This window comes from Panthera onca, chromosome A1 (assembly GCF_046562875.1).
Source record: "Panthera onca isolate mPanOnc1 chromosome A1, mPanOnc1 haplotype 2, whole genome shotgun sequence".
Lineage (NCBI taxonomy): Eukaryota > Metazoa > Chordata > Mammalia > Carnivora > Felidae > Panthera > Panthera onca.
This window is the reverse complement of record NC_138339.1, coordinates 87,130,269-87,141,762: the sequence shown is the minus strand read 5'-3', so window position 1 is coordinate 87,141,762 and position 11,494 is coordinate 87,130,269.

Here is an 11,494-nt window from a genome sequence, read left to right as displayed (position 1 = left end):
TATTTCGAGTCCTAATAATGAAGAATAACAATATCATTAACAACTATAGCAAAGTCAGTTTGGGGAAATAAAATAATGAGAAATGATTTGTTTTTGAAAATGTGAACTTTGTAGGACATCCATTGTGCAATGAATTAAGAAATAAAGATCTGTAGTTAAGACAAGAAGTCGGTGATATGTGTGTGGGAGACATACACATACACATAGAAAGTGAGAGTATATTACTTTAAGGGAACCATGTCAGGAGGAAAGAAAACAGAGCTGAAGATGATGTAGTGGATGCTGACGAGACCCTGACCAAATCACATCTACTAGCTAGAGAACCCTTCTCCCTATTTCTGTGATTATTGCCTAAAGTCTTGGGTACAAAAGTCTAGCCCTTTGTCTCTAAAAGAAAACTCAAGGGGTGCAAATTGTGCTCTAGAGCATTCCATAGGATCAGACTGAAATTAGTCTCCAACTGAAGCCATATTAATGTTTAGCTTTTCTCCCCCTGCCTATCTTACTTTTCTCACTTCCCTTCTCCTGAGTGACCTTCCATTAAATCACTTGACCAATAAATCACATCTCAGATTTTGATTCCAGGGAACATGACCTAAGACAGATGTTTTGTGTGGGCAGAGTAAAATCAACAAAAAGTGAAGCAAAAATTTTCAGAGAGATATGGGTATTTCTTGGAAATAGTGAGGGGGGGGGAGTCTTGATTGAGGGGAGAATGGTCACTGGTGTCAAAGGTGCTTACAAAGACAAAAACAAAAGTGAATTAGAAATTTTAGGTGACATTTCTGACCTCTGAGGAGACAATTTCAGTAGGGTAGTATAAATGCCTTTTCCCATGAAATTTTGATATAGAAAAAAATTTCTACATCAAATATAAAATTTGATATAGATAAGATTCTGGATTATCGCTTGAGAAAATTACAGGATCCAAATCTCTTTATTCAAATCCTATATGTAAAACAGAAAATCACATGAAAAACAAGAACAGAAAACACAACTTCTTTGGCTGGAGTGTGAGTAGAACAATTCCATAACATGTATGCCTACTTCAGTAACCTCTCATTCTCTCCTCTCCTCCCCTGGCTTCGAGGAAGAGTAAGGAATATTAGGGAGAAGTGTTAGGGAGGTAAGATTAATACAAAAAGTAAGAGGCATCAAAATTCTGAAAGGATTTATTTTGGACAATTATGCAGGGATCTGGGTGTCACTTAGCTTGGATGCTCTCAGAGATATAAGAGGTCAGTAAAGGCTCTGGGCATATCTGTAATTCTGCCTAAATTACCTCATCAAGCCAGGGTGTAAGGTTAACTTTAAGTTAACTTTGCTAAGGAGGAATATGAAAATCTAGGTAGAAATGGTGAATCCCATCTTTTGAAATAAAACCAAAGGAAAAAAGTCAGATTATCTTTCAGTGAATATCTCAGATGGCAGTTGGAAATATACTAAGTTCTTTATACCTTTCTTTTAAAAAAAATTAATATTTATTTCTGAGAGAAAGGGACAGGGCATGAGCGGGAGAGGGGCAGAGAGAGAGGGAGACACAGAATCTGAAGCAGGCTCCAGGCTCTGAGCTGTCAGCACAGAGCTCAATGCGGGACTTGCACTCATGAGCTGTGAGATCATGACCTGAGCCGAAGTTGAACAGCCAATTGACTGAGCCACCCAGGTGCCCTATACCTTTCTTACTTCTTGTTTCTTATAACCTATCTATGACCACACAGCCGAAATGAAAAGGACTGACATGCTTATGCTATAGGGACTTCAGAAAAGGGGCTGCTGACAGCAAGGTTTGGAGAAGAACCTCTATGATATATCACATATTGACAACTACCAAAGGAAAGGGATGTTGGGGGCAGGGACCCCAGATCCTGCCAAAAAGATGGTGTGCCATAAATCTAAACTGAAAGTGGAATACTGGGCTGAAGCACTTGAAAGTCCCAACCTTTGCTAGAAGACTAATATAACAGGGCACACATGAGCTTATGAGGGCCTAGCTAGTCTCAATGACAGTAGGGAGATAAAAAACAGGGAGGCAAAAAAAAAAAAAAAAAAAAAAAAAAAGCCAGAAGATTTGTTGGGCTTGATGAAAGGCAGATAGTGAGAAAGAAGACCAATGGAGAATGAAAACCTTCATATCCTTGTGTAAGGAAATGTTTAATTTAAACACAGTTTGGTAATGAGCTTGTTTGTTTTGATACTATAGTTTTGACAATATCAATAACTATTTATAGCCAATATTCTCATGCATCATATCTAGCTATTTTTCCTACATTCACATTTTTTGGAGGTTCTCGTTGTATCTTTCTATAGAAAATGAAAAAACATGAAGAAGGGAAAGCTTTTGAATCCTAAACTTATTTAAAGGAAATTCTATTAGTGAACATTTGGAACTATGGTGTTTGTTCCATGGTCACGCATTAAATCTGCTTAAACTCATGTGGAATTGGTTTAGAATGTATAGGGTCATTCCTCATGCTATAAAACTGGTAAGAATTTATCAACAAAACTGTAAATATTATCAACTGATTTGAATATAGAAGAGCACAGGCCTTAATAGTTCATGAGGAGTAGCATTTCCCTTGCACTGTCTTCTTTCTTACAGAAAAAGAATTATTTTTGACTATAATAAAAACATCATCAGCTACATTTTATTTTTTATGCAACAGATGTTCTAAGGGCTCAGAGGATAGGAGTTACCCCTGTTCACCTCTTCACCACATCACCATTAGCCACTCCAAGTCTTCCCTGGATAATGCAGTAGAGGGTCAAGGTCAGAGGCTTCTGAATTCATCATGAATTGATTCACTCTCCCAACTGAACACATCTCTCCTGCCTCTAGGACAGCATACTGGCAACAAGGAATCATTACAACTGTGACTCTCCCTTTATGACCCAGGCTTGGGACTCAGCCCTGCCACAAAAGATGCAGGAGGGTGCCGTGAAGGTGAGATGAAGAAATCTTGATTTTTTTCCCCGAGAGCAAGAATGCAGATAAGGGGCAGGGATGAAATGCTTGAAATACAATTGGCAATACATCATCAGAAAGAAGACTAAAGTGAGTAAGCATAAATTGATTAAAAAGGCTTTCATTAATAGACCCCACAAATGAATTCTATTTGTAACTAATAAAAACATTATTTAATATTTAAAGTAAGTGACTGAATTCACATTTTATTTATCAGAAAAACTGCACTCTCTCCCTCCTGGATGCCTCTCAGTGATAAATTTTAAAATAGCCAGTGTTCTTCCTCTGGTCTAAGGGGTCCATTATCCCTTAGTAGTATGGAATAATGTAGTATGATTATGATTGTATGATTCTGACCTATTTCCTAGGCTTCTTAAGTAAAGTCTTCGCTGTATGCCAAAAGGATCAATAAAGTGACAGTGGTTGGTACTAAAAGAGTAGGCTTATGGCTATGAGAGCAAGAACTCCCTGATGAGATCATTGCTCTCCTACTCTCATAGATATATCCACTCCCCAGTGGATCATGGACTTGCTGGTTAAGCCTAAGGGATATGAGAAAAGGAGACTTGGAAATGTTATTTTTTTTTAAGAAAACCTCATTTACACTTGATTTGTGTGTCAATTTGGGTGGAAATGAAGATAGTACACTCTTGTATTCCCTCCACTTCCTTATTCTGTATCCCAGGTAAGAAATGAACAGGGCTGGCTTCATGAATTCACAGCCTGTATAGTTGCAAAGGGTTCGACACTTGGAAAGGCCTATATTTGACTTAATACTCTGTCACCATCTTGAAGTTCATAACAAAATTTTTGAACAAAGAGTTCTGCCTTTTCATTTTGTACTGGGCCTCACAAACTATATGGTCAGCTATGGGAATGGAATTCTGGAAACTGTTAAATTTGGGAGGAGGAAACATGTGATGAGTAGCTCAAACCTTCCCCTCTCCTCCTCTCTTTGGGATCAGCCTACTTTCAGAGAGCATATGGTTAGATCAATTCTCCACTTGTAGGAAGCTAGTGGTAAAGAAAATATTCTTGTGGGCAAGATTGTGGTTTTCCAGGCTGTCTCTGACTGGGTGGATAGGTCTCTCTAATTCTGGGGCACATATTAGTCATATGCCTGGATCCTGTTTTCCATTAGTTCTATTACTATTGAAACAGATACTTTTATCTCTCTTTGACTGAATTCTTTGTGTAGCTTTCATTTGGTTTAGAACTCAGGTAGGTGATAGAATGGTATAAACACCAAGGAGAACTACATGCCTTTGGGAGAAAACATTTTCCATCTACTGAGAAGGTCGGCAGCCTTTCAGGAGTGAAGTATTTGGTTAGAAATCTTATTCTTGATAGTTAAAAGATATAAGAGAATGGCAAATGTCGTTAGAAAAGAAATACACACAGATCCCTATGCTCAAAAATCTCTGCCCTACTGCTCAAATAGAGATTTGCTTAGATTAATGGATACCATCTTTTAAGTATAAAATATACCTTGAAGGAGTAAGTTCATGAAATCCTCAGAATGTGGTCCTACTTAAATTTATATTCTTCTGAGATAAACCAACATGCTGAACTGGCAACTTTAAGTAGAAAAAAACTACATTTTTAAACAGTAAATGGGAAGCATAGTGTTCCTGAGGATCAGGGAGAGGTTCTTCATAAGATTGGGAAGGGAAGATAATCAAAATGAGAAGACACCAAACCTTGCAGTTTTTCACAGTGTCCTAGTGATCTCAGCTCCCTACCCCAATCCCCCAAGTCCCTGAAAATCATCTTCTTTGAGAGCTTTTCTAGCATTAAAACAGGTGGCCAACGCATGAACTACAGAAAAATCTATCAGCAAATTTCTAAACTAGCTGGCACCATCAATCACCATCCAGAGTAAGATGCACTAAAGACTTTAAGCATACCAAGTCTCTGTTTCCCTCCCTCGGCTGATGCATGTTCTTTGGTCAATTATAAGGGTAGGGTAAATAATCCAAAAAATAGACTACCAGGAAATCTTAGAATGACTAGAGGGTATGACAAGAGCCCACAGTGTCCATACCCTAGCTTTGGCCGGGGCTTTCATCCAAGAATTGATGATCTGTGGCACTGATGAAACACTGTGGATAAGCAACCATATAATATTTGTGTATTTGGATTTATCTAATCAGTGGGAGAGGCAACAATTGAGCATTCCCCAGAAGTTCACATGTCACAGATTCAAACAATTTTACACATAAACCCTATTCGTCGACCCAATGTCATCAGTGTTTTCATCAAGAACCTTCACAAACTCTTTAGAGGAAGCCATAGCTTTAAATACTTTTGAATTCATTTACTCTAAATTTACTCCTCATAATGCTATTACCATAGAGTGGAGTCCTATTGATAAATTCACCTGGAGTAGGGCTCTTTGCAGCTCTGACCAAAGATTCAAGGCTACATGGTCATATGTCTTTTTGTTCTTGGTTAAAAGGATACAACCCATTACGCACATCTAACAGTTTTCTTGCTTTCTCTTTCTCTACAAAACTCTTTTGTTCAAATTGGGCGAAACTGCCGTTTTTCCTGAGCAACAAGCTGATTCTCTTTATTCCTTTCCATTCTATGTATATAACACATCTAAAAATCTTTGCTAATCATATATACTACATTTTGTTTGCTTCTGTCATTTTATTAAAATAGGTTTACATAAAATGTAATAAGTCAAACCTCTGACAAATATAAAGAAAAGTTATTTACCTCAAATTGTGCTTCTGTGAAACTGGTTGCTTGCTCTCTGGTTACCAACTTCAAAAATGTGGTGCCAAAATTAGCCAGACAAAACAAACAAAAGCCTCCTCTTTGCAACAAGGCTCATTTCCATCTGGTTGTGCTGCATATTATGAAAGTATACATTCTAATGTCAAAATTCACCTTAAAAGACCAAATGCTTTACAATCAGTTAAGTGGATGCTTCTGTATCAACACAATCCCTTTCCAGAATGTGGTCAAAAGTGGCCCATCATTCGGTTTTAGTGATACCCCACAGACTTCCTGGTATCCCCAAATCATCTTGGTGCTATCCCCGGTTCTTATATGACTATTAGTGAATGACACCAGTCAGAGGACAAGAGCTCTCCCAGGGGAGAGAAGGTGGTCACTATGCATACAAAAGTGAGTACAAACCACGAAGCTCTCTCAGGCTGCTTGCAATGGTTTGATGAGGGATACACTGAAGAGATCATGAGCCACATTTAACCGCTGTGAAAACCTCTTCCAACCTCATCGCTCCATATGGGAGTTAAAACTGATTTTAGGAAGTTAAGGAGATAGCAGGACATGCCTAAATGATTTATTAAAACAAAAGCCAGATATTTCAGGGTGAAACAGTCAGGTCAAATTCCTCGTGTATTAGTTTTCTGTCACTGCATAACAAATTGCCACACAGGTAGTAGACTAAAACATCAATAAATTTATTATCTAATAGTTTCTTTGGGTCAGAAGCCTGGCACATGTTAGCTGGATCCTTTACTCATGGTATCACAAGGCTTAAGGTAAAATTCTGGCCCCCTTTATTCTCATCTGGAGAATCAATTAGGGAAACTTCTGCATCCAAGCTCCCTTGGGTTGTTGGCAGAATTTGTTTCTGACTGAGGTCCCTATTTTCTTGTTAGATGACAGCCTGGAATTATCCTGAACAACTAGAAACCAAACTCAAGTCCTTGCCATGTGGCTTCCTTCACTGGGTACTCTGACTGGCTTATATTTGTGACCTATAAACTCTCTTTAAAAATATCACCTATTTAGGGGCACCTGGGTGGCTCAGTCTGTTAAGAATCCGACTTCAGCTCAGGTCATGATCTCCTGGTCAGTGAGTTCAAGCCCTGCGTTAGGCTGTGTGCTGACAGCTCAAAGCCTGGAGCCTGCTTTGGATTCTGTCTCCCTCTCTCTCTGCCCCTCCCCAGCTCATGCTCTGTTCTCTCTGTCTCTCAAAACTGAGCAAACATTACAAATTTTTTTTTAAATCTCACCTGTTATGATATTAGACTTAACCAAGACAATCCCCCCTTTGATTAACTCAAACACAACTGGTTAGGGACCTTAATTACATTGGAAAATTATCTTCAACCTTTGCCATATAATGTAAACTAACCATGAGAGTGATACTTTTATGCGTAAAAGATATTTTCATTTATACATCAAAGGGAAGGGGATTCAGGACATGTACACCAGGGGCTTAGAAACTTAGGGCCATGTTACAATCTTGCCTACAGCATCTATACACCATTAGTCTGCTAGCATTTCAGGGCTTTTAACAACAAAAATAGTAAGCCTACCTCTGTTATCTGCAAACATGACTAAGTGGTGTGCTGTATAAATACCTAAGGTCTTTAAGTGTTGGATGTTTGAGAAAACAGCGATCATTATTTCTCCTTCTTATGGCTTCCTAGCCAATGTGAAAAGAAATAGACAAGAACTAAGCAGGATCAAAATCTAGTAAAACTACTAAAGGTGAAACTGATTGGAGAACATAGCAGCTTCTCCTTATCACCTTTCTTGATTTAGACTTTGGTATTCCTAGTTTGTTATGGGGGAAAGATGATGGACATGCTAAAGCAGACTCTGTTTGTCTCTTTTCCACACGAAAGAAACTGACCTGTCTTACTGATACCTAAAAGAGAAAATGAGACAAGAAAGAGATGGACCTGCCTAGGCACTGTCTGCGCTTCAATGCAGTGGGTCTACTCTCCAGTTAACAAGGCTCATCAGTCAGCATAGACTATATTACGATGCAGTAACGAGAAATCCCCCAAATCTCAGTGGTTAACATACCAACAGATACTTCTTGTTCATGCTACAAGTCTAACATTGGTGAACAGGGGTTTTCTATTTATCAGTTGCTCATGGATTCAGGCTAATAGAAGCCTTTTCTTGACCTGTGCTTCTTCAAATCCCTGCAGCAACAACAGGAGGCAAGTGGTAAATCACCCACTGGCTCTTAACATTTACAGTGCAGAATAACACATGTAACTTCTGCTCAATTTTTATTGACCTAAGCAGGTTACATGGCCACAGAGGGAGGCAGGAAATGCAACCCTACCGTGTGCCTTAAAGATGAGCGAACCAAAAATATTCGTGGACAGCATTAACAGCTACCACACATGGCTTAGTGAATGCCACTCATCTCCCACAGAAGACATTGGAACCAAAGAAGTCCCCAAAGGTATTGACTCCAATATGGTCCCCAACAAGGGAGTAGAGTATGTGATCTCTGTTGGCAATGTGAAAAAAGAAATGTGACCATTTCCTCTTAATAGTAAGTACAGGCAACAGAAAACATTTGTGAAACAGCCCTGTAGTGCCACACCTCCCCTTCATGAAGATTGCTTCAGAGAGAAGCTAGCAAATGCAACTCTCTCCAGGCTGCCTTGCAGGGAGCGGAGAGTGGTCGTAGCCCCACACGATGGGCTCCAAATAGGAAGAGGGAGAACTGTGCCTGCCACATTTTAGGAGGCTGCCTTCAAATTCAGGCTGCGTGTCTGGAGTCGCTGTGCCGAGCAGGATCTGTGAGCTGGCTCTGTGCTGGGTGAGAAGTGTAAAGCCTGGTGCCAGAATGCGAGTGCACATCAAAATCCTGGCACGGGTGCTCTTTAGAAACGGACAGAAGACCAACTAACATACGGCTCATTCTTCTCACGTCATAAATGGAAGGCATTAATCACTGGGAGGCCTCCCAGAAATGAAAGTTCATCTATTGGTTATGGGGTGTCAAAAGGCAAATGTGGAGTGTTTTAAATTTGCTTAGTTTTCCTGCAATATAAAATACAGGTTTCAAATGCTGGCTTTATCATCAAAACAGGCTCCTGGCCCTGCCAAAGCTAACATAAAGAACCCAGAACTCCACACAGGTTTCTCATTTATAGCATAATTTCCTCCAAAGGCAGCTATTTTAAAATGTAGATTAACCCTTGATGTCTAAATTTTCCAAACTGAAACTTTGAAACAATGAAGTCCCATCTGCCAGCACAGAAAAACCAAGTAGCAAAAGAGTTGCCTACAGTTCTCTGCAGTGAGGGACTGAGCCCACTGTCTGGCCAGCTGACTCTCCACATGCCATCAGGTGCCATGGCCCACCCCTGGGAGGTCCTCCCCTGGAGAGGTAACCGTTGTGCTCCCAAGCTGTGACTTGTACTCATCTGATAAAAGAAAGGAATGCATAATCTGTTTCTCTTCTCTGAGAAGATACTAAAGTGAATGTGTATCATTACCACCTAGGTGAAACAATTCCACCAAAGCAGCAACTCCTTAAAAGTGATCATCATCCATTCATCAGACAAGTCTTAAGGATGCAAATATTAATACATGCAAAACAACTACTTCACATTCTTCTCCAAAATGAAACTATGTATTTCTTGCCCCTATCTATTCTAATAACTTTGCTTAAGAAAGAAGTACAGTTCAAAGGGCCACAAACTGGGGTATATGGCTGATTCAGTTGGGAGAGCATATGACTCTTGTCTGGGGTTGTGAGTTCAAGCTCCACAATGGGCATAGAGCCTCCAAAAAATGAATAAATAATTAAAAAAATACAAAATACAGCAGCGCCTGGGTGGTTCAGTCGATTAATTATCCAACTCTTGATTTTGGCTCAGGCCATGATCTCATGTTTCATGGGTTTGAGCCCCACATCAAGCTCCATCAAGCTCTGTGTTGGAGCCTTGAGCCTGCTTCAGATTCTGTGCCTCCCTCTCTTTCTCTGTCCCTCCTCTGCTTGCGCTCTGTCTGAAAAATAAATAAACACTAAAAGATTTAATACAAAATACAAAATGAATAAAGAGCTGCAAACTGGTGACCTGTGTGTGTTCGTGTGTGTGTGTGTGTGTGTGTGTGTGTGCATGAACAGGTACACTTCCCTGCACAACATCATTACAAATTAAATCTGAATGACTCCATGTGGGGTGTAAACTCTCAATTTTCCACAAACCTCACCAGTCCTTATCATCTTAAGCTCTGATTTACTCTGATTTACCAGCTCTAATAATAACAGATATTTGAGTATGGGTGTTGTACTTGGTTTTTTTAATTAGTCAAACATTTTATTTTTTTAGTATGTTAAATTTTATTCTGTGAATCATACATGTTGCATAAATGTAATTACAACATAAAATAATCTTACTAAATTAGTTGGTTTATTTCACCCTCATAATTTTAACAAGTGGTATAATGATTTTTTTTCATCATGATAAGTGTACTCTTAATCTCCATCGCTTTTTCACCCATCTCCCCACCTAACTCCCCTCTGATAACCATCTGTTTGTTCTCTGTAGTTAAAAGTCTGTTTCTTGAGGCACCTGGGTGACTCAGTTAAGTGTCCGACTTCAGCTCAGATCATGATCTCGCAGTTCATGAGTTTGAGCCCGGCATCGGGCTCTGAGCTGACAGCTCAGAGCCTGGAGCTTGCTTCGGATTCTGTGTCTCCCTCTCTCTGCCCCTCAACTCTCTTTCTCTTTTTCTCTCTCTCAAAAATAAACATTAGCATTTTTTTTAAAAAAAGAGTCTGTGTCTTGGTTTGTCTCTCTCTTAGCATGCATGTGTGTATTCTACTCTAAAGGAACTTAAATAGAAGACAGCCACACATAAACGTGTCCCAGAATTGTGTCTACCTTTGAGATCTTACTGAACTAAAGACAGAGTAAACACAACACTCCTAAGGTAAAATTGCATGTAACTAGTCCTTACGTTCTTATTTGGACCATTCCCACAGCTTGAAATTTTATCTATGAAATGGAATAACACTGTCTCAAAGTTTAGCACGACAGATATGAAGGATCTAAACCCAATGTCTGGCACTATTATAGGCACTTTCGAAGCATCAGCAATGAGGGTGATGACACTTTGGCTGCAGAGTTAGTTTTAAGCAAAGTGGTGACAAAGACCTTAGGCTTTAGTGTCTGCAGACCTGGGCTCAAATCCCAGTTTCACCATTTATCAGTGTGTGGCTTCTTAGGGGCACACACTAGAATCAGGAGTGTGTGAGATGCCCCAAAGAAGAGGGGTAATTAGAAGAGATTTCACAGGTACAAGAAGAAATAGGTACACTGAGGAGGAACAGTCTCTAAGGTTTAAGATTCAAAGGAATGACATTATCAGAAATCCAGGTAATATAAAATGTTTAAAAAGAAATTTTGTTAAAACTGCCAGATTCTACTGCATAATAAATAAGATTATTGTCAACAGACCCGTGGAAGACGGAGGGCTTTAAACCTAGACTGTTTGTTGGTGTCACTCTCTGAATCTCTACCCTGATGGGTTATTGAAGTAACAATGGAGTAGTACAGGAACTTACAAATTCTGACCAAGGCTTGGGACTCAGAGAGTTTGGTCTTAGGGTCCAAACACATAACTAAAGGACCTCACGCAGGAACCCCAAAGACTTCCCTTCCCTGAACCATGTCTGCAGAATCAGGTTTTCTCTGGAGAAATCATTTTCAACAGGCACAGAACATAATGAAAAGCTTCAAACTGATTAATAACTAACAGAGTAATTGCTAGAAAACATCTTCT